This window comes from Camelus ferus, chromosome 21 (genome assembly GCF_009834535.1).
Source record: "Camelus ferus isolate YT-003-E chromosome 21, BCGSAC_Cfer_1.0, whole genome shotgun sequence".
In the NCBI taxonomy this organism is placed as follows: Eukaryota; Metazoa; Chordata; class Mammalia; order Artiodactyla; family Camelidae; genus Camelus; species Camelus ferus.
Window position 1 is genome coordinate 29,389,777 of NC_045716.1, and position 22,252 is coordinate 29,412,028.

General features: G+C 53.8%; 1 protein-coding gene across 9 annotated transcripts in view; it reads right to left on the reverse strand.

Moving 5' to 3' along the window:
• Positions 1 to 22,252, reverse strand: part of ANKRD11 (ankyrin repeat domain 11) — a 136,652-nt gene that overhangs the window by 75,585 nt on the left and 38,815 nt on the right. For 7 of the 9 annotated variants that reach the window (XM_032464614.1, XM_032464618.1, XM_032464615.1 and 4 more), the window contains exon 2: positions 3,970 to 4,053. The exons of 1 other annotated variant lie outside the window; for it this stretch is intronic. The gene's annotated coding sequence lies outside the window, so the exon portion shown is untranslated. Of the gene's footprint in view, positions 1 to 3,969; positions 4,054 to 10,071; positions 10,085 to 22,252 lie in introns of those variants that run through there. One more of the 9 variants, XM_032464611.1, reaches the window with a different exon arrangement.

Consider the following 22,252-nt stretch of genomic DNA (forward strand, 5'->3'; position numbering starts at 1 on the left):
ACTCCTGAAGTCGCCTCCCCAATCCTGTCCTTGGCGATCCCCAGGCACAGCCCACGGCCCTTCCACCACCTGTTCCCTGCTCCGCCTCCTTCACCAAGACCCAGGGGGCTGCACTGGGAGCGCCTGAGCAGATGCCTGCCCGCTGCCTGGGTCCACCCTCCCCATGTGAGCAAGGCCCGCAGGACGCAAGGCGGCATCTCGGCCTGGCCAGCAGGACGTGCAGCACGCTTCAACAGAACACAGGGAGCACCTGTTCTAAGCAAGATACACGCAAACCTCCTCACCCTCAACACAAAATGTGCAGAAAATCCCTCAGCCAGCTTTTAAAATTTGATGGTATTAAAGAGTAAGACAAACTCTCCACGGGAGCCCCTGCAGCTAACGACAGAACGAAAGCCATCACAGTATCAGAATGCACCACTCAAGGCTGCAGGCAGCCCACAGCCCTTCGTCGCCGCGAGCAGACCTCTCCAGGCCTTCCTCGCCAGGCCCGGTCCAGCTAGAAACGTCCAGAGGGTGGGGACAGGGCCCCACAGGCCCGAACCCAAGGCACCTGCGCAGCCACTGAGGGGCCCAGGCTGGGCTCAGACCTGCCCGCTGTCCACACCCTCTCCCTGAGCACATGGACTCTCCCAGCAACTCAAACTTCTTGGAACAAGAGGACAAAGTTCTGCTGACCAACAAGAGCTGGGGTGGGGAGAGCGAGGGCTTCTGGGGGAGTGTGTGTACACAACTGCCAATTTTTACAGGAAAAAAACAGATGCATTTAATGAAATCTAATTTAAGTGACGTCAAATGTTCCACAGTTTATACGATTATCTGAAGGGAACCTAGCTGATGAATATTCCCCAGAATTCTAAAAGTACAATAAAAATTACATTCAGAATTAAGAATACTCAAATTATATTGGCATAATTAGCTATGAATATTTCTTTGAAAATGAAGCAAAACTGCTTTGTTATCTATTTTTAAATCCTGATAAGCATCTTTGCTACAGTGGGCAACATATTATTAACATAAGGAACTACAAGTTCCTTACAACCTGCAGATCCAGCCCAGCTGCCGCCCTGCCCTCAGGCCACAGCACCCACAGACGGGGCGGAACCCCCAGAACCCACATGTGCCGTGACCAGGAAATGCCACAGTCCCTAGTGGCCAACCAGTACCCGGGTGGTGGCAGGGTCAGTGAATCACCACTCCTACCAGACAAGCTGCAGAGAGGGGCCTGCCCAGAGGCGTGTCTCTCTGACACAGCACCACAGGGCACAGCATGCTCTGTCAGAAGAGACACCAAGGAAAGGGTCCCCTCCCTGGGTCCCTGCCCCTCCAACTCTGCAGTTCAGGTGGGACCTCCGGTGTCACCAGCACATGGACAACAGGCAGGGGGGACTCAGTTCCACTGCTTACGAGACTTCCAGCCCCCAAGCTCCAGGACCAGGCACCTGTGGTGCACAGCTGTTTGCAGTGAGCACAGCCTGCTCAGAGCGCCAGCTCAGCACTGCATCCAGGGACACGAGAAATCATGCCTGTTGCTGCAAGTTCAACATTTTGACAAGTCGAAAAGTGATCACTTTCTAACAACTATAAATGGGGATGGGAGGGAAGGAGGAAGAGGGGAGAAAGAAGGAAGGCCTTTGCTTTTGGAAACAATTCAAAACTCCTGTTTCATAGGAAGCAACCGTAACATCCAGGGATTGGGGCTGAACGACACCTGCGGGCGGCCCAGGCTCACTCAGACTCACACCTACACGCACTTCAAACCTGCTGAGACGGGAGCCATCCATTGAGAGCTGCTCCAAACTCTTCACTTCGGGAAGGCCTGAACCTTCCACTTTACCAAGAAAGAGGTTCACAAAGTGAGAATGACCCCAGCTCTCAGCTGAGAGCAGTTTGTACGTAAGAGGAAAGGAAAACAGACGCTAACTCTAGTTTTCTTACAGCTTCTATTTTCACTGAGCTTAGTCTCCACACACAGCATCACGAACCTCTCAGGGTCTGGAGGGCGAGTCCCATGCAGGGACCCCAATCACGGGGCAGGAACCAGGGCTCAGGAGAGAAAGAGGACAGTCAGAGCCAGCATCAGCCAGCCCAGCACACACGGGGGCCCAGAACCCTGGAGCCACAGCCACACCTGAAGCGTCCTTCCCAGGGCAGGACGAGCCAAGAAGCCAACCAGCCGGGCCTTAACCATACCCAGGGGAGGCCAGAGCACAGCAGTGAACAAGCCCACCTCTGTCAGAAGTGATCTTCGGTCTGATCTAAATGGCTCCCATTCCACCTTAAGTAGCCAACATGAAAGTTAAAAATAATGATCATATGGATACAATGAAAAATCATCAGAAAGACTGGAAAGTCATTGTGTTTAAACTTCTGCCTTTTGATGCCAGGAAAGGTGGCTGACGGTAGACCCAGCAACTTGGGCTCAGCTGTGTGGCTGCAGACCCCAGCGGCGCACGCTGGGCGGTCTCTAGCAATACCTTCATCTCCATCTGACCCACACCATGGACTTTTCTGAAGACAATGACACCCAGTAGTAACTGCGTATTTCTGGTCCACAAAAGTGACCCACAGCACCAGACACTGTGGACTACCACTGTGGTGCTGTCAGAAAGCCATCCTTCCTGGTCAGGAAACCTTCCACACGTTAGCACGCCTCCTGCCCGCGGTCTTCCAGGCATCCGTCAGCACCGCTGCTGACGACTGGGTTTCTTCTCATGAGGTATCACCAAATACTTATTAATAATCTAATTTAAGCAGCATCGTGTTTTTCCTCATTATAAATTACAAGCAATATCATAGTTTTCAAACAAAGGCTGGCTTGGCCCACAGGTGTGGGCAGGCCTGGTCCTGCCCACACGGGTGCCCGGGGAGACCGCGGGGACATTCCCGCCTCATCGCCAACACCCCTCTGGCTGGGCCAGCTTCTTTCCAACTGCAGACCAACCTGCAGAATAGAGAAGACAGTTCTAGGCCTATGTCAGAGACAGCTAACATCTCAACTCCTTCATAGCTTGTCCCCATTTCCAAGGAAATACTTCAGTCACGTCAGAGGCCAGACAGGTACATTTAAAGTGGCCCGACCAGTGATGGTGAGCTGGCGGACAGCTAGCTCCTGGCCAATGACGTGGAGAGAAAGGCTCCTCCCATCTGCCAGGAGCACCACCACAGAGCAGGTCGTACACTTTGGGACCATCTACTTTAAATCACTAACACCTGGCCAAGGTATGAAAAACTGAGCCAAAGTTTTCTTTCCAACTGTTCCCAGTCCACACATCGGAGGACATGGGTATCTGCCCAGGTGGCACCCTCCGGAGGAGGGCAGCTGTCCCAGAGCAGCAGGTGCCAGTGAGCCCTGAAGCCTCGAGAAAGCAGCTGCCCTGCGCTCAAAACCTGTGCCAGTAATTCCCAGGAGGAGGCCACGGGTAGGGGCAGCCAAGCAAGGACCCTATTCCATACCCACCTACCACACACGCCACCTCGACTGCCCAGAAAGCATGTGCTACTAAGGCCGGGACCTGAGTGGAGCACAGCAGCCAGGCTGCCACCACAGCCTGGAGGGCACAGACGGTTCCAGGCCGTGCTGGCGCCACATGTAGAGCACAGAACAGCACAACAAGGGGGTCCTAGTGGTCTCCAGACGACTCAGGGAGGGAGTTATCAAAGACGGTAATGGGGCTGAGAGGATACGAACTTCCCTCACAGGCCAGGCTACCGGCCTGTTTTAATTTTTCCACTGAATCCCTCTTGCTGGTCACCAAGGATGCCACTCACTGATCCCACATGGCTCACTACTGTCACTCTGAAACATCTCATTTAAGGGAAATCCAGGACAAAATCCCAAACACTTAGCCAACACTGCAAAGTCCAAAAAAACCAGCTTGGAGATGTAAGCATTATTTTCATACTGCTTTTTACAAACCAATGAAAATAACACACACTGATAAGCGAGCAGCACATCAGAGCACTTACCGACTCCATGGCTGAAGGTCACAGGTGACAGGGCAGCGTATCGAGTCTAGCAGGCAAGAGCCCCCAGGCAGTGCTGCGCAGCTTCTGAGAGAGGAGAGGAAAATCAGCTCCTGGAAATAACCATTTCCACTCATTCCTTTCAGCATCTCAATCTCTCTTCACTTGGACTTACTATTCGGACCCTACCACCCTCCCCACCCTGTCTCTCCAACTGTGGACAAGCAAGAGCGTTTAGGACGTGGGCTGGACTGTGCAGGCCCAGGAAGGGCTCATACCAACGGTCTGTCTGAGGACCCCACCCAAGGGGAAATCTCTGCTCTCGATAGTTTTTTCTGGAAAGCAGTGCCCAGAAAGGCCAGCTAAGGGAAGAACACTCAGATGGGCCTGTCACTCTCCACAGGGTCGGCCTGGGCCTCAGAAGGGCTGTTCCTAGAGCTCCTGCCTGCGTGCAGTCCGACAGAAATCCCAGAAATCCTTCGTCAAAGTCGTTTTGCATCCTCTACAGCCCTGCTGTCACACTCAGAATAAAATCTCAACTCCTTCTGGTTCTCAAAGGCCCACAGCCTCCCCTCGCCGCCCTCCGCCCCTGCCCCCCTCACAGGGACATTCAGGCCACCCCTCTCCCCGCTCCACTCTCTCTCCAGCTACCTGGGGTCCATCTTCAAAGACAAAGGACCACAACTCGGAGCACACACACACCCCGTGACCCCAGGTCAGAAGCCTGACTCTGGCATCTGACTCGAGTCTGAGCTATTCCTCACAGGACATAGGAGGAACGGGCAGATCTGGCCCTGAGCACCAGCACAATCTGTAAATGTGACTCAGAAATGGGGGGGGCCCCGCTGGGCACCCCTCAACTCGCCCTCCAGAGCCAGGGCCCCAGCCTCCACCCACAGGCAAACCTCCTCTTCCCTCAGTTCTCAAGGGCAGCTCTACACGGCCACACAGCTGAGTCTCAAAAACCCTAACAATGGATGAGAAAGGGTCTCAGAGGAGTATATTCAATGTATTTGTGTTTTTTAAAAGCACGTGAAACTTAGTATGTCTGATTTACCATGTACACAGTATAACACCAATAAAACACAAAGCATCACAAAGCACAAATCTCACAGCACCAGCTCCTCTAGGGCATCTGGCGGGCAGCCATCCGCTGGAGGCGCATGCCAGGCCTCCAGGGCCGCTGAGGCCGAGCTGCTGGCAGCGGGGGTGGGGGCTAGCCCCCACACTCTCATGCATGCCAGCTCGGGTGACAGGCTGCAGGCCTCATCCCCTCTGCTGCCCGATAGGGAGCCGACAGGGTGAAGGGCTCCCCCAAAGCAAGAGCTCCCCTGAGCCCGGCTCCCAGAGCACTTCCATTGCATGATTACTTGAAATAATTTATTTCTATCCTTCAAAACTAGGGTTTTAAAAGTACAGACACAACTAAAAACATTTTCATTCATCAAACATTTTTACATCAAAACAGCAATTTCGACTATCTGAAAGTAAACCCAAAGTCTAATAGCAAAAAAGAGCAAATGGCACTATTGTACAATCTTCCAAAATGACTGTAAAAAACAGACTTTATTGAGAATCCTCTCCAAAGACCCACATGCCAGAAATCAAATAAATCAAGCAACCACTGTGGCCTTGCCACACGAACACAGTAACACTCTAGTCAGAAAGGGAGGTTACGGCAGTAACAGGACGAAAACTGAATAAATGCTACAGTCTCCCAAGAGAGCTTCCAGATCTTCAAGAGTAAAACAAACCAACACTGCTGGGGGACACACCCTTACACCCTTCCCCACGATCCCACGGGGCATCAGGCTCCCTCCCCTTGCAAGCCCCACCCGAGCAGCAGAGCAGGAGATGGCAGACAGGGATATGGTGCTTGTGGACAGTGCGGGCCCAAGGGCCGCACTCAGCTTCCTGACCTGTGCTGACAGGTGTGCAGGCGTGTCTGTAAAGATGGAGTAGGATTTTTCAGTCCTTATACTCCTGGCACAGGATTTTTCAGAGCTGACATTAACCTAGAGGACTATGAAAACCAAACGTGGAAAAGCAGCTTCCATTGACCACACCTTGGTTTTACTGAAAAGCAAAAACTAAGTCACTAAGCTTTTCAACTTTCCAATAAAGATGATAACAGAACAACAGAGTTTATGATGAATGTCTACACCAGGAATGCAGCCAGTAATAACTGCTCCTTGGTGCTGAAGGAAACCTGAGTTTCTCAAACCTACACCTCTGATCCTGGGGCCACGTGGTCTCTACCAGGACACCCTGGGCACCGCAAGCTGCTGAGCAGTGTCCTCAGCCTCCCTCACCCCACGCTGTGACAGCCCATCGTCTCCAAACAGCGTCCAAGTCCCCCAAAGGGCAAAATCATGTGGGTAGACAACCAATGCTCTATTCCAACTGGTATTTCACAAATAAGAAAACTGGCCCAAATTAGGAAAAGTGAGGTAAAACATAAGTTTTCAGTTGTCCGGGGTCATTCAGGGAATCAAAACCAAGCTGGAAATAGAACCCAGGTCTCCTAAATCCTGGTCTAAAGGCCTTCTCATCTTAAGGGAAAATACATAGTAACTGACTCAATTATTCCTAGAAGACAATACAAACTAAGAAGCCTCTGCGGGGAGGACAGAGCTCAGTGATGGAGCACATGCTTAGCATGCACGAGGTCCTGGGTTCAATAATCCCCAGTACCTCCTCTAAAAATAAGTAAGTAAATCTAATTACCTACCCCCAAAAAATAAATAAAATTTTTAAAAAGTAAGAGCCTCTAAAATATTTACCCCTGAGAGAGTAGTCCCATTTCTGGGGAACACACATTGCAGAAACAGCCTAAAATATGAAAAAAAGCTCACATGTTCACCCCAAAACCACCACCACCCTCATCAAGCCACATCTGCCGAGAGAAACACACTGTCAGAGCTCCAGTATTCCGAGAGAAGACAGCCAGTGGGAACAGAGTGCAGACGAGACCCCGGGGACGTGGAGCTGCCAATGAGCAGGGAGAGGGGACTGCCGGCCCCACCGAGAACCACCAGAAGCAGCGAGGAGAGACCCCTCGATGGCGCCGGCAACACGGCCAAGACCGTACTCACAAGTGCTCACGAGGTGCAGTGGGGCAGTCTGCACGAAGGATGACACCAACGCTCGTTTGAGAAAAACCAGGAAACATCTTTGCCATTACAGTGTCACCTCTGAACAAAGGGGCATACAACAGTTTAAATTTATTTCCTATTCCTTCCTACCTCACCAACTCCTTCAATGAACTCAGAGCCACATTAGGGGCTGAGAAAAATTTTTTTTAAAAATTACCAAGAAATACCATGATATTCATGTTAACCCCACCTCATCTCATTTCTGCATAAAAGCTGACACTGAACACTCCTCTCTCTGTGGAAAGCCACCGCCTGCAGCAAACCCAGTCCCCAGCACAGAACCGGATCCTTGTAAGGACCCTTGACAGGCTCTGTTATTATTCTGGGGGGGGGGACCCCACACTTCGGAAGAGTCTACTTATACAATTATATTTGATAATTAAATTCACTTCTATTTTTAGTATTCAAAGACCTGTAACTGCTAATCAGAGTTTCTGACCATCATGAGACAAGCAGGTTTTTAAACTACCTGGCTATGATGTTGACCCACACGGCAGAAACCACGGTGCCTGCGGCCGGCCCACAGGCCCAGCCTCCGCGTCAACAGTCTCACTCTGGGTTCACAGCCTGGAGCACTGCTCAGGCCTGACCGTCTCCCTCCTGCCCCACCTTTCCAAATGCCCAAAATTCTGAGAATCCAAATTTACAGAAGCCTGGTCTTGCTGCACTGGCCTCAGCTCACAGCGCTGTTCCATCCCTGCCTCTGTGCGACCTCAGCTCTCATTAGCAGGAGTGAGGATCTGGTCGAGGGAGCCGTGCCAGCAGGCAGGCACCCCTCAGACGCTGCCACCAGGGTTCCAGGTACTGGTCATACCCCGAGGAGGGCTGCAAACTGCTCCTCTCCTGCCTTTCCTTCCTGCTCCCTACAGAAAGGCGGCAGCGTGCCCTGCCCGCCTAGAGCTCTGGGTGCACATCCTGGGCCAGGGGTCAGGAGCCCCACATAGAGCGGTGGCCTCCTGACCAGTGAATGCGTCCTCCATGAGCGCCAATGCATGCACAGACAGCAAGATGAGTTACCAGGTGTGTATACGAGGCAGGTGAGCACACAACATCGCCACGCCCTGCTGAGCACCAGACGCCTTCAGGTCCAAACAGAGCTGGCTGAGACTGCCATCCTGGTGGGTCTAAAGTGGGCAGTAACTTCCACAGAATGTTCACAGCAGTTTTTCCCACAATCCCCCCAAACCAGGATGGGCACAGGTGCCCTTCAACAGGTGGATGATAAATACACTGTGGTCCATGGGCCCTGGGGACCGGTGTTCGGCAACACAAGGCGGGGCAAGTGGGCCCACGCTCACTCGGCCCTCAGGGGCTCGTCCGGGCCACCCCAAAGGTGACATCCACATGCTACCCCCGGGCCGTTCTCACAGGACAGAGCAGTGGTCACCAGGGTTTAGAGCAGGGGTGAGGAGATGAGGCAAGACAAAGGAGAATGCACTTGTGAAAAGGCAAACAGGAGAGACCCTTGTGATGGTGGACACAGGGGGCCTGGAGGGATGAAACTGCACAGAGCGCTCGAGCGCACACGCACGTATACACACACGTACGTACATGCACACAGTGTAAGTGAGACCTGCCCACCTGAACAAGATTGACGGGTTGTGTCCACGTCAACACTCTGGGGGGTGATGTTACACTATACGTAAGTTTTATAAAATGATACCATTTCAAGAAACCGGGCAGAGTATCTAAGGGGTCGCAGTATTTCTTACAACTTCACATGACTCTACAATGATCTCAATTTAAAAACAAAACAAAAAATGTCTAATATTGGCAATTTTGTATGGTTTAGCCTAATTTAACCCCAACAATCCGATAGGGTCGGTACGGTTGTCAGTCCCACTTCACACAGGAGACCTCTGAGGCCTCGTGAGGGCGCAGAGCTGAGCCGAGGTGCCCGCTGCACGGGGCCAGGACTCAGACCCAGGCCAGCGGGCTCCAGAGCCCACACTCATCCACCTCCTCCCCCGAAACTGGACAAGGGAAACACAAGCACCCACGCCTTCTCACTGTGGCTTTGAAAATCTCCTTAAAATGTAGTGGAGAGGACGGGGGCATGCCGCTGTCTGAAGAACACACGAGTGGCAGTGCCCCACTTCAAAGTCCTCCGTCACAAAAGCTCAAAGTGCCTGCGGCGCCAGGCCCACCTCTGCTGCGGGCTGGGCCCGACCTCCGCCTTCCAGGAGCGCAGGTTTTGAGGGAGGGCTAATTGTTCTTCCCGTGTCTTCGGACAGGCGCTAGCTGTCACTGCTCTCTTGGTCTGACTCGGGTGAAGGCTCAAGGGAACAGCGTGGGAAGGACCCGGAGCTGAGGCAGTAGGAAAGAAGTTGGGGAAGATGAGAGGAGAACACAGCTCTTCTCTTCCATTCAAACCCTTCTCTCCGCAGGACAAAACAAGCAAGAAACAGAAGTAATGTTTCAGGACAATTCTCTTCTTACACTTAAGAGAAGGAAGAGTGGAGAAGGTGGTCTTCAAACCACCCAGGAGGCAGGAAGGCGTGAGGCTCTGTCCAGGGAGAAGGGCCGCTCGAAAGCCACCACACCCAGGGGATGGCGGCAAACAGGCTTTTTAAAGTAACTAGATGCTCAGCTATAAAGACAAACACGAAAGGGGAACTCTGTAAACCAGAAACTGGGAAACTCCTGAAGGTGGACATAGAAGCGTGGACTCTGGCTAGAGAAAGGACCTGGAGCAGGCTGTGAGGCTGGAGGAGCTGACTGTTCACGGCGCCAGGAACCCAGACTCCACAGCACGCGTGCCAGCCCGACTCAGAGCAGGAAGCCACGCCGCCCAGTCATGGCCCTGACCCCAGACCCTCAGCACAATGAGCCGCACGAAGGACAGTCGTCCAGACGCCACACACACCTGGAGCCCTCGTGAGAAGAAATGAAGGCAGCAACCCTGCTGAGGTCTAGGTTAGAAGACAGACGACCAGCTCGCGATTCCCACCAGCATCCGGCTCTGAGGACAAAGCCCCGACAGCAGGCTGCTGCCATCCGCGTCGTGGGGACGCCCTGCCCACCCAGACCTGGTGACCAGGGTCCAGCCCTGGAGACACAGGGAGCAGAAGCCAGGGCTGCCCCACCTCATTCACGTGGACGACCGCGCACTGGTCTCACGCTCACGACTCTCCCCGGCGTATTTCTACAAAAGGAGTAACCAAGGAGGAAAGACCACAGGACACTGCCGAACAGGACCTCAGCATCAGTCCAGCTCCACGCCACACGAGTGCCACCGCAGGCACCACAGGAGAGTGCTCAACAGACACACCAGACACCCAGGGACACAGACAGGAAGGCAAACCCACCTCGAAAGGACCCCACTAAAGCTGGAACTAAAATGGGATGTCCAGCGAGAAAACTCACCTCAGGAAAGGCATACGAAGCCCTAAAGAACAGACAAGACACCGTGGGAGCTCGTCCACGAGCAGAGCCCAGCAAGGCTGCGGGACAGAGCCAACGCACAAGGCCAGCCATGCGCCTGCACGCCAGGTGACCCTCGGAAAGGGAAACCCAGGGAGTAGCAACATCAGAAAGAGTAAAACGTCTCAGAATGAATTCAACCAAAGAAGTGCAAGACTTGTCCACTGAAAACCACAAAAAACTCCTGAAAGAAATTACAGAAGGCCAAAATCCACGGGGAAAGCCTGTTTCCAGACTGGGAGCCAATGCTGCTGAAAGCAGTCCCACCCGAGAGCCTAGGGCTCCAGCGAAACGCCGGCTGCCTTTTCCAGAGCTGGGCGAGGGCCCTGAGAGCCACAGGGAACTGCTGCAGTGCTCTTCTTTAGGCACCTTGCACACGCGCAGCTCACAGAGCTATGCGTGTTCTCTAAACATTATCTGAGAGTACATAAGGAAGACGTAGCTGAAATGTCTACTATACATCTGCCAGGTGTTTTGCTTTGTTTTTCCGTAAAAGGGTGATTAAAAAAAAGTACTAAGGAAACAGCCCTCAGGTTACTAACCCATAAAACAAGGGCATTAAATGTGATAATGCCCAAAATGCCCTTCATTCTGAAAGTTGAAGACTCTTCAATATAACACTGTTTCTTTAAAAAGATATCACTCTGGGCAGGGACAGTACAGCCCAGGGGTGGAGCACATGCCTCACACGCACAAGGTCCTGGGTTCAGCCCGCAGTTCCTCCAACCAATCAATGCCTAATTACCTCTCAACAACAAAAATTTAAAAAAAAAAAACATCATTTTTCCTAATGTGTGCAGCTCTTTTCACTGCAGACAGGAACTCCCACCACTGATCGGTGCAATTTAGCACCTAAATGTAATGCCTGTGCTGTGGTGCGGTGGCGCAGCCAGCCAGATGTCAGAGCGAGGGGCAGCTGGAGCCTCAGCTGTTGGCAGGCCTCCGGGGCACACCCGCCTGCTGAGCCAGCGCCTGCAGGCTCCACCCCAGGCCTGCTGCACGTGCCACCCTCTGGACACTTCACCAGCACACTGATGCCCAGCCAGGACTGAAAGGAACATCACCAAAATGAACTGGTTTCTTTTTTTGGTGGAAAAGGAAAAGTTGCTTCACTCAGGAGGCCGGCAGCCTGGGAGGATGGTGGGCTAATGTCCTAAGACCATGTCCAAGCTGCCGGTTAGGAGACAAGGTCTTAGAGGCCGTGTGAGGGCAGGGCTGCAGGGGTGAGCGGCTTGAGCCCCACCTTCGGACGCCTGGGCATCAAGGTGCAGTTTCCATCATCACCACTGTCTGGTTTCAACCCATCTGGGGTCCACATGCTTGCAGTCAGCTAAATTGCTTTGTTGAGACAAACAACAGGGAGTGTGTTTTTCAATTTTCTTTTCCTTTTTGTTTTGTGGGGGTTTTTTTGAGGGAGGTGGGCAATTAGTGTTATTTATTTTTATTTATTTTAATGGAGGTACTAGGGATTGAACGCAGGACCTCGTGCATGCTAAGCACACGCTACTACTGAGCTACTCCCTCCCCCAAGGGAATGCATTCTTCATGTGGTTATCTTTTCCAGCTTCCATCTGGAGATGACAACGTGAGGGATGACGACTGCCCCTCACTCTCCCTCCCCCTACGAATGCAGCCCGCAGCCTTGAGGGGGTGCAGGCGGAGAGACGCAGCACGGGTATCGGGCTTCTGTGCCATTGTGTGTGAGCGCTGACACTAGTGTCGGCTGGAGTCCTGCACAGAGGTGGTCCCCGCAGCCCCTGGTGCCACCTGGCGCCCCCCACCTCACCTGTTCTCCCTGCAGAGCTCCCTGACCCTCACAACCCTAAGGGTTACACCAGCTCTTTTTTCTGTTGAGAAACCAGGTTCTGAGAGGCTGAAGCATCTGCCTCCAAGTCAGGACCACACTCAGTCCGCAGAGCCTGCGTGGGCAGATCGTCAGGGCACCACCCCTCCTAGGCAGTCACAGCTCCTGGAATTACCTTCTGTCTGTAAGTGAGCACTCCCTCCTGACCTGAAACACTGACACGATCCAGCACTGACAGCCAGACAGCGCCCAGCTCAGAAACCCCTGGCTCGAGCACTTCCTCCCCAAACCAGAAGCGAGCGCTCCTGGCCTTGGTCTCTCAGCAGCCTCCACCTGCCCATCACTGCGCCACCCCACCCCGCCTCCTGCAGACCAGACCAGCGTCTCCTGCCACCTCTCACTGGCCGTCTGCCTCGCCTACGGTCTCCCTGGGCTGCCGGCCTGCCTCTGTGGCTCCGACAACCAGGCTGGCCCATCAATCCCAGTTCTCCAGCTCAGAGCGCCCGCTGAGCCCACAGAGCCCACACACACACCCACAGCACCTGCGCGCGCAGGACAGGCCCCAGGTCGACAGTGATCTACTTCCTGCCCTGGTTCAGGGTACCACGTGCAGAAGACTCTCTAAGCCGGAAAGCTACTGTTCCCCACTCACAATCAAAAGCCAGCAGACAGACTGTCAGCTTCAGCTTCTAAACATCACTCTCCCCTGCCTGTGGCACAGCCCCAACTCCTAATCCAGCAGCCTGTGTTGTGTCTCCACCTGTGTCACCATGACAACTTAATTATCTCCACTTCCAACCACACAGCCAGCCACCTCCCTCCCCGCAGTGCGGGCAAGTGACCGTGGCGCACCTGATTCACCCTGGCGTCCGCCTGCTCTCGCCCACAGGACTCACTGGGCTCCCGAGGCGCACAGGCCTGTCTTCCACATCAGGGTGCAGCATGCACACGAACACGCCACTGAGAAGGCTTCACAAACACTTCCCTCCCAGCATGTGAGGCACCCCCTTGTCTCCTACCAAAGGCCAGGCTGGCTGCAGGCGCTGCGGGTGTTAACATGGGTGTACCCACGGAAGTTGGCATCACAACCCACCAGAGACACCACGGTGACGGAGATCCCCAGGGACGCGGGTGCTGCGTGACGGCAGCTCCAAACTTCCTCTACTGCCCTTAGCACCGCGCCTTGCTCTGAGAAGCTCCCGCCGCCCCCGCCCCCGCCCCCGCCAGCACACTCAGGCCCGCCACCCTCCTCATCCTGTCACTGTTTTCCAGGTCTGCCAGAGGGACAGGGGCAGTCTCTCACTGTGCTAGCCTGTCACCTTCAGGCTGCGGGAACCCCATGCCGCACCCTGGACAGGAGGCATGCCCGTGAGGCCCAGGCCGAGGGAGACCCTCAGAGCGCAGAGCTGACAGCTGGACTAGCCAATGTGGAAAGGAGGCCACCTTTCGGGCACAGTCAAGCTCTGTCCTCACCTCTGAGTATCTGGGCCCTTTCAATCCAGCCTGCTCACCGTCACTCTTTGATACAGATAAAAATTCACCTCAGACACACCGTGGTTTACAGACAGGATTCTTCAGAACACAGGAAGTGAGGTGCCCTCCCACCAGTGCATGTCACTCCAAGCCCCAGGGCGGGCCTGGACGGCTCCCCCTCAGGAACTCAGGGATCGGGCACCGCACTGCCCTCGGTCCCCTGGTTCCGCCTCACACCCCAGTGAGCACATTTCCATGAACAAAGTGACAGCCTTGCGCCACCTGGGACTGTCCTCCGCCAGCTGCCCAGCACCCAGGAGCTCTGCAACATCACCATGGAGCGCACAGGAAGGACCGCTCACCAGCCCTGCACGAGCAAGGCCGGGCGCCCGGGGGAAGCGCTGGCTCACAGAGCAGTGAGGCTGCTGTGAGGACACCCGCCCTGCAGACAGACACAAGCGCGGAGGATGTCCATCGCCCATCTTGAGTCTCCTGCGTATTCCCACCCCTGAGATGCTTCAGATTCTGTGGGTCTGAGGGTGAGGATTGCAACCCTGGGTTTTTATGTTTTCCAAGCAAATCTAATAAATAAGCACTGATCTAGTCCCACTCTCCCACCCAAGCCCGAATCATAGAACTGGAACAGTCCCCAGAAAGCAGTGTTTCTTAGCCTTGAGGTTTCTCGTTACCCTTACCTTCTAAAGTGGGAGAGGCCTACTCTGAGGAAGAAGAGCCCAGAAATAAGAAGACCCCACAGAAGTCACGTGAGAGGGAGCGGCAGGGCTGTGCGCACCCACACCCTGTGGAATCGGCCACCCGGAGCCCAGGTGCTCCCTTGCCCCATCTGTTGACACCTGGTCCACCTCTGTGCGCCCAGCCAGCTCCTCAGCCCAACGCAAGCCTGCCCAGCAGCCCCGACACTACACAGGCCACAACAGATGTCTCCTGGGCCCGAAGTCAGCTGTGAGGGCCAGGCCATCCTTACCTCCTAAAGGGGAGGGTGTGGGCAGGCTAACCAGACTCCTACCGCCACACCACAGTGTGAAGTGTCAGGACCCAAACCCAGTTATCTTCAGGGTTCTGGTGACCTAATGTCTGAGCTGTCTACTGCTGTGATCCTGGCAACTGAGGCCATCCCCGCCCTAAAGACTGCCCGAGCACACAAGCGCAGCAACACCAACCTGAATGCCTCGGGCAGCGGGCTGCGGGGTGGGGAAGCCGTTTACTGGGCAGGTGTGTCCATAAGCGCGACGACTCACCTCCCAGATGTGACGTCTGCCAGGAGCCTGGCGTCCACCTACCAGTTGGGCTGCCGCCCCTGCCCCAAGAGACATGCTTTCAATGTGTCAGGTCAGCGAGCAAGACAGCTTTCTCACTCCAGTGTCTATTTAATTCAATTCGCTGGCGATGCTCTTCATCCCTCAATCACCTCAAGTTTCCAGAAGAACAAACCCGTTCAGTGACGATGCTGAGCTGCCGAAGCGGTGTGCTCCTCAGCCCGCAAGGCTTCGGTGCCCGGCAGACACACACTGATCCCAGCCTCACTGAAGACCCCCAAGCAAAGAGTGGGGTGAAACCCTTTTCTAGCAAAACATAAAATTTCAAGTTTACTTCCTGGTAGATGACCTTCCTCGACAGGAGAAACCCCAAGAGAAAACACACTCGATTTTCTAACAGCGAGTGCCACACAGGACCCTCAAACAGGGCTGCCTGAGGTGCTCAGAGAGAACAAAGCAGGCTGATCACGCGGCAAGAGCCAAGCCGACGCAGAGCAGAGGGAGCACAGGAGCCCAGAATGAAGGGCAGGAGCAGGAGGCAACCGCAGCCCCCTTCCCAGATCCGCGGTCAGAGCTTTCCTCTAGCTGACCTCCTGCAGATTTAAAATTCACTGGCCACGAAGTGCAGGATACTTGCAAATCAAAAAACTTTGACTACCTATCTTTCAATGCCTACTTATCTTAAATAGTTATGAGAATAACCCAGCCAACCATCAGCTGAGACGCTCTGAAGTAAGGTAAGACGATGACACTCCTTAAAAAGAGAAGTGATGTTCTGGCCTTGGGTGGACCGAACTGCCTACTCTAACTGTACAAAACTCTGAATTTAATGGACATTAATCAACAGTAACTTTAAAAAGATGGGGGGCCATGGGGCGCAGGCCTCGAAATAGTTTCATTTGAACCAAAGATGGCCATGGCTGACAAGTTCAGCACTACTTGTCCCCAGTCTCCTAAGAAGTGGCGTGCAAGAAAGGAGTTCAAGGGAGATGAACGCTGCACAAATCTAACCTGCCACACGCGGCCGTCTTCAAACAGTGCACAAGTGAGGGGGGCTTCTCCTCCTTGAGGAGAGGCACTCCCTAAACCAAAAAGCCACGTCCACGTACAAACTGTGGGGAACGGGACTCGACACTCAACCTGTGAGTCAACAACGACACCTGTGCGCCTACAACAGAGAACAAGAGCCTGCAGTCACACCAGAAATGGAGCAGTCTGCCTCCATGCCTGCTTTCTTCCATCCAGAGTCCCACCAGCAGCAGGGCCCCTCACAGCCTGTCCTCTCCTCCCAACCACTCCCGCAGCAGCCCACTCACTCCCCAGTCTGCCACTGTCACCTCCAAGCAAACAGCCCCTCAGCCTCTGATCTCAAGTCCGGCATCTCCCCGGGTTCCCAGACCAGGACACACCTTCACGGGCTTTGCACACACAGTGCACTCAGCCCGGGGCCTCCCTGCGAGGGCTGGGCTCTCTGCAGGCCGGTGCACACCCCTCCTGCAAGTCACCTCTCCCACACTCCCCCACGCCAGAACCAGCTGAATCTTCCTGGGGAGTAACATGGGCAGTGGGTGTAAGCTCAGGCCAGGGACATTGGCGTGGTTAGAATTCTGACTCTGCCACTGTATTGGCAGTGACTTGGGTACACTCTAACAGCCTGTGTCATTCTTAAGTTTCCTGATCTGTAGGAAGAGAAGTTCCTGGGTACAAATATAAAATGATACACACAAGCTAACTGCATTCCTAGACACCAGCAACAATCAGAACCCATGACGAAGGCAAGTGCCAGTGTCCCCAGGAGAGACAACAAACACAACTGCCCAAGCACAACACCGGCACACATGGGGAGACCTGGTTCACAGCAGGGAGCCCCGCAGGCCAGCAAGCAAAGAGCAGTCCACTCGAACATGGAAAGCCACCAACAAGCCGCTCCTTAACTCTCACTGCACACAAAATCAGCTTGGGACAGACTACAGGCTTAAATGTAAATGGCAAAAGTGCAACATTTTCAGAAGGCATGTGAAGCTGTTGCTACGGCCTTGAGACAGGGAAAAATTCCGTACCTAGGAATGACAGGTCATGAGCCACAGTCTGGAAGACACTGGCCTACAGAACCCAGCAGAGACCTTTCTTAATAAAAGGATTCAACCTCCAGTCACCAAACGGACCTGCATTCACTCTTCTGTTCCTCTCAGGGGTAAACATCCCCACAGAACACACACTGTTCAAAGGGCAAGTATACGCATGACGGTAGCTCCTGTCTTCCCTGCTCAGCTCTCAGGTAAGGCCCGTTGTTTTTGGTAAACAGAAAAGTTTTTTTGAAAAATGGACAATATTTGGTATAAGCTGCTCTAAGTCATGAGCACAAATGTATGTGACCTCTGACTACGTAACACTAACTTAATGGCTTCACTTCTAAGGAGATAAAATCAAATTCACACACTCTGTCAGCGCTGAAAACCACACGGAAGGAAGAAACAAGGGACAAAGCCCTCCATGTAAAACCGTGACTAAGGCATGTGAGTGACAAAAGCCGTCTACAACACACAGCGAGACTCAGGAAGAAGGTGACACCCACAGGAGGGACCCTTGGTGACCAGCTCCCACGGAGGACAGCCCTTCCTGTCAGCCTCCGGACACCCAGCTAGCTGGCAGGTGTCCTCCTGGTGAAGCAAGCAGAGGTCAGTTGGGTCTGGACCAAGGCTGGCGCCAAAAGGAGTCCCGCCTGCCCCGCACGTGGCCTCCCGCGGGCACCAGCATGGCCTGTGGCACAACACTCGCCAGCAGTCTGGGAGCGGAGCCGGGTCCACCAGTGGGGCTCCAACAAAAAGGTGCCCGAGGTCACCGCCCACCCTGAGTTCCTCCTTCCTCTTTTCACGCTCTGGTCTCAAGGCGACAGCAGACTGCCTCCTGCCACACACTTGCCCCCAAGAATACGCTGTGCTGCTGTTAAACTGCGGACAGCCGTCCAGCACAGCCATATAAAATGTCGATGCTCCCCGGGGGAGGCCGAGCATAACAGGAGCACTAAGACACGACAGCCACCAGACGGCACCAAGCCGAACTAAGAGACCAGAGAAGTACAACCCAAAGAGCCCTGGGGGCAGAGCCTGGGGCTGGGGGACGCGGGAGCCGGGCAGAGGGGCGCAGCCTTCAGTCTAGCCAGGGCCCTGTGCGTGTGCTGTAGTCCCTGGGAGGAAGCCCTGAACGGTGACATGGATTTTCATTCTCAAAGAGAATTCGCAGAACAGAGAACTAAAGAAATTTTCTGAACAGGTTCTACTACAGATTTGTTTCAAAGATCTTGCAAATCCAGTATCAGAATATATTCTGACACCCACTAACAAGTGCAGCCACAAAACAAAACAAAAAAATCAACTCTTCAAAAGAAGAATTATTTCAAAGATGTGCAAATCTGATTCTAAAAAAATTAACCCTACCCTGCATAATTAAACAGAGACCACAGGGCAGGTAGGCAGCAACCTACGTAACCCAGAGTTGCCACAGTGACCCCTTGGCACCAGCCAATCACAGCCACTCTCGGAAAGATGCCTTCCCCATGTCCTCTCTACGGAAAGCTTTCCTAAAGTCATCCAAGATCTCAGCCTGACTGCATTTGTTGGCAGATTTCAAAACAATTTATTCTAGTTTAAATAACTCCAAATTCAAAGTCTGTCAGTTAAAAATCCTTGCAATGGAAGCAGCATCAAGATCAGTTGTGACCAAGATCCTAGAAATACACTTTTTTTAAACAGTAATAAGCATTAACCCACCAATCTGTGGAGGGCCTGACAGCTATGAGTCACGCGCACACAACACGGGGCAAGGAGTGTGGGAATCGTCGAGGGGCCTGTGTGACACCCAGACGGCAGTGCCTTGGGGAAGACGCCAGGACTGTCCTCATCCTCCTCACTGGGGGCTTACTATCAACATTCTACATTCCCTTCTGACTCTTTAAAACATAACGTAAAACTGGTTTGGATATGGTGAGCCTTATCTAGGTAACACTTTGGAAATGCGATCTCAGCAAGCCACCTGTTAACAAAAGACTGAGACGTCTAAGACTCTTCCCTTCCCTAGAATTTTGCTCTAAACTGATGCTGAGTGAAGACAATTCTATAAAATTCTCTCCAGAAACAACTTATCCAGAAACACAGTTTTGTCTGTCTGTCTCCTGGTTTCTCTGTCTCCCGGTTTCTCAATTCCTCTTGGTTTTAGGCCAAAACAAATCAATTTTTTTAACCTAGCTCGGGTGAGTGGTTTTACACATCTAAAACTCATTTCCAAAAGACATTTGTAAGCGGCTCAAGGAGGCCTGAGTCTTACAGAGGTTGGTTCAGCCCTCTTCCCCGACCACCCACCAGGAGTGATGTGGATTCCAGATTCTCACAGAAGCCCCTGCTCCTCTGTGTGGGGATGTGTGGCTGCCCACCAGCAGCACTGCCCCCTGCGCCTCCGACCCACCTCCAGCCAGAACCAGCACCTCTCCCAGCTGGCTCCTGGCCACTGTCATGGAGCGCTTCACCACGAGACCCACACTCCCCCACTTTCACTAGAAAGATGCAAATGCCTTTTCACTCCAGCAAGGGAATTTGTCAAATGTGAAGTATGTGGTATCAGACAGTTTTCTCAGTGAGCAGAACAAACAGGTTCCTGCCCTCCAGGGCATGAGGTGCCCTCCAGCGTGAGGGAGAAACACGTGGAGGGGCAGACCCCACTGCACCCGCTTCCCCAGCACGTGGCCTGTGGGGATGCTGGCCACACACCCTCACCTGCCCCCGCACCCAGAGATTCTTTAAGCAATACCCCCTCATCGGGGCTGCCAGACCTGTGACGCCCTTTCAACGGGTTTTGCAAACAAGAGAAATGAATTAAGGACACTGTGCAAAGGAATGAGGAACAGCCTTTTCCACACGTGAAGATACACAAATGGGATGAGTTAAATGGAGCTACAGAACACCGACCTGTTTCCAAGACAGGTTGCTAAGAAGCAGGTTTGCACATGTAGTGAGGGATGGACTACAAGCAAAAATGGGTGCAGAGCAACCCCACTGTGAGACAGTATGAGCCACACCTGTGCTCACATGGGACTACTGTGTGGGAAGGGAGCAAGGACAGAGCACCTGTCGCACTGGGCAGGGTGGTGAACTCTGCAGGCTGGGTACCCGGTTTTAGCAGAACATTCAGATGCACCAAGGCTGAGTTAAAACTGCTGGAAATTTTAAATCTAAAATCAGTAATAACTCACTTAGATGTTTTACCAAGGAGAGTAAAGAAGTTCTATGATCCTGCATGAAACAGTAACCAGACATGACAGATAAACACGGATGTGCAAGCTAAATGAACAACACACTGTACCACAAGCTTCCACATCAAAAAGCAGTGAGCAAGAACGAAAAGTGGCTGCCTGGACCAGCACGAATCGTGTGCTGCAGAGGGGCACACCCGTTTCCCTGAACACACCCCAGCTCTGGGCTAGGCACTGGTCGAGGCCCTCACCAATTCCAATGCCTGGTCCTCAAGGCACCGCCATCATTCCATGCCATCACCCTTGGCAGATTAAGGAGACCGAGGCACAGCTCATGCTGCAACACCACGCCTGGGAGTGCCAGGTTCACCTCTCACAACAGGAAGTGCAGTCAGACCAGCAGGTGTCTGCAACACAGCCCTAGGTGGCTGCTCCCACTGCAAACAGCCTGCGAGCTTGGGACCCACCTCCCAGACGCATCTCAGACCTGGCACAGCCTCCTTCGTAGAACACGGGGAGATATGGGAAGTGGGCAGGGGATCCCAGGCTGCCCTGACCAGGGCGGGGGGCATCCACTGGAAGACTGGCTTGAGGTTTCCATGATGGTGGAGCTCCAGGTGCAGCACTGGGCCAAGGTCTAACACAAAAGCTCTCAACAGGCTTCTAAAACCTGAGCCAAATCATGAGTGTTGAGAATAATGAAAAGGCTTATGTGAAAAAGTGGTGAGGTTTTTGTAACATTTCCACGGCATTCGAATCTAAAAGGAGTTTGATACAAAGTCAGTTCTGACCACCAGGCCATTAAGGGCTTTGAGGGGAAACCCTGCAATCCTCTGGCAGGTCCCCTGAAACCCTTTGCAGGTGCAGCCCCCTCCGGGGCTGGGTCTCAGTTAAGGCACCAGTGCAGCAGAGCATGGGGAGAACCAAGACAAGGCCGGCCTGCAGTCCAGCTGCCGCCAACAAGTACAACGCCTGACTCTGCCTCCTTGCCCCCAGCATGGCCTGTGCTGCCCCCACAGGAAGGGCATGTCCAGTGGACCGACCACAATGCTCCAAGCTCAACCCCAGGGACCTGCCTGCCTCCAATCCACAGCTCCCACCCTCCCCTGCACCACCCTCCTCATCGCACTTCACCCTGGGGACCCCTCACCCGCAAACATGCCCACACCAGGGGCTTCCCACAAGGTCTTCCCTGCGCGGCACTGAACCAGCCTGAACAACGGAGGGAGCGGGGGACTGAGAAACTGCAGCAGAAACACTACATCAAGATGCAGGCTGTGGCCCCACAGAGCAGGGGCACCCCAAGCACAGGGGCCTCAGGCCAGCCTCACCACCCCTTCCCGTCCGCGGCTCCCTCTGGACTCTACCACTCTCCATGGTACCACCTCACCTGGCCCAGGCACTGCCTCTTCCCCTGCTTCCTTGACTGCTCACCCCATGCGCCTCCTGGAAGCACTGGGATTCTGCCAGCCCATGGTCATCTCCCCAGGAGCCCAGCCGTTCTGGGCTCAGCGGGAGCCTCCAGAGTCACCCCCACCAAGCTTTACTTTCCACACCTCGATTGACATGTGAAACGTGCCAGCACACACCCGCACCACACACGCTCCTCTGTGGCCGACCCGGCTCTCCCCAAGCCACCCTCAACATGGTCAGCCGGGCTCCTCGGCATCTCAGGCCCTGCTGCCCTTCTGTCCATGTGGTCACCTCCTCACTCAGCCCACAAAACCAGATCAGGAGCCCCTTCCTCAGGACACAAGGACAGCCCCTAAGCTGAGATGACCACACATTCCTTGGGCCAGTACTCTGCCTTATGGCCACTTGGAGGGTATCTCTAATGCCACCACCACGCTTCCTTTCTGAAGAGCCTATCCAGGATCTGCGGCAAGGCCCCCGTGACGTCCTGTGCCAT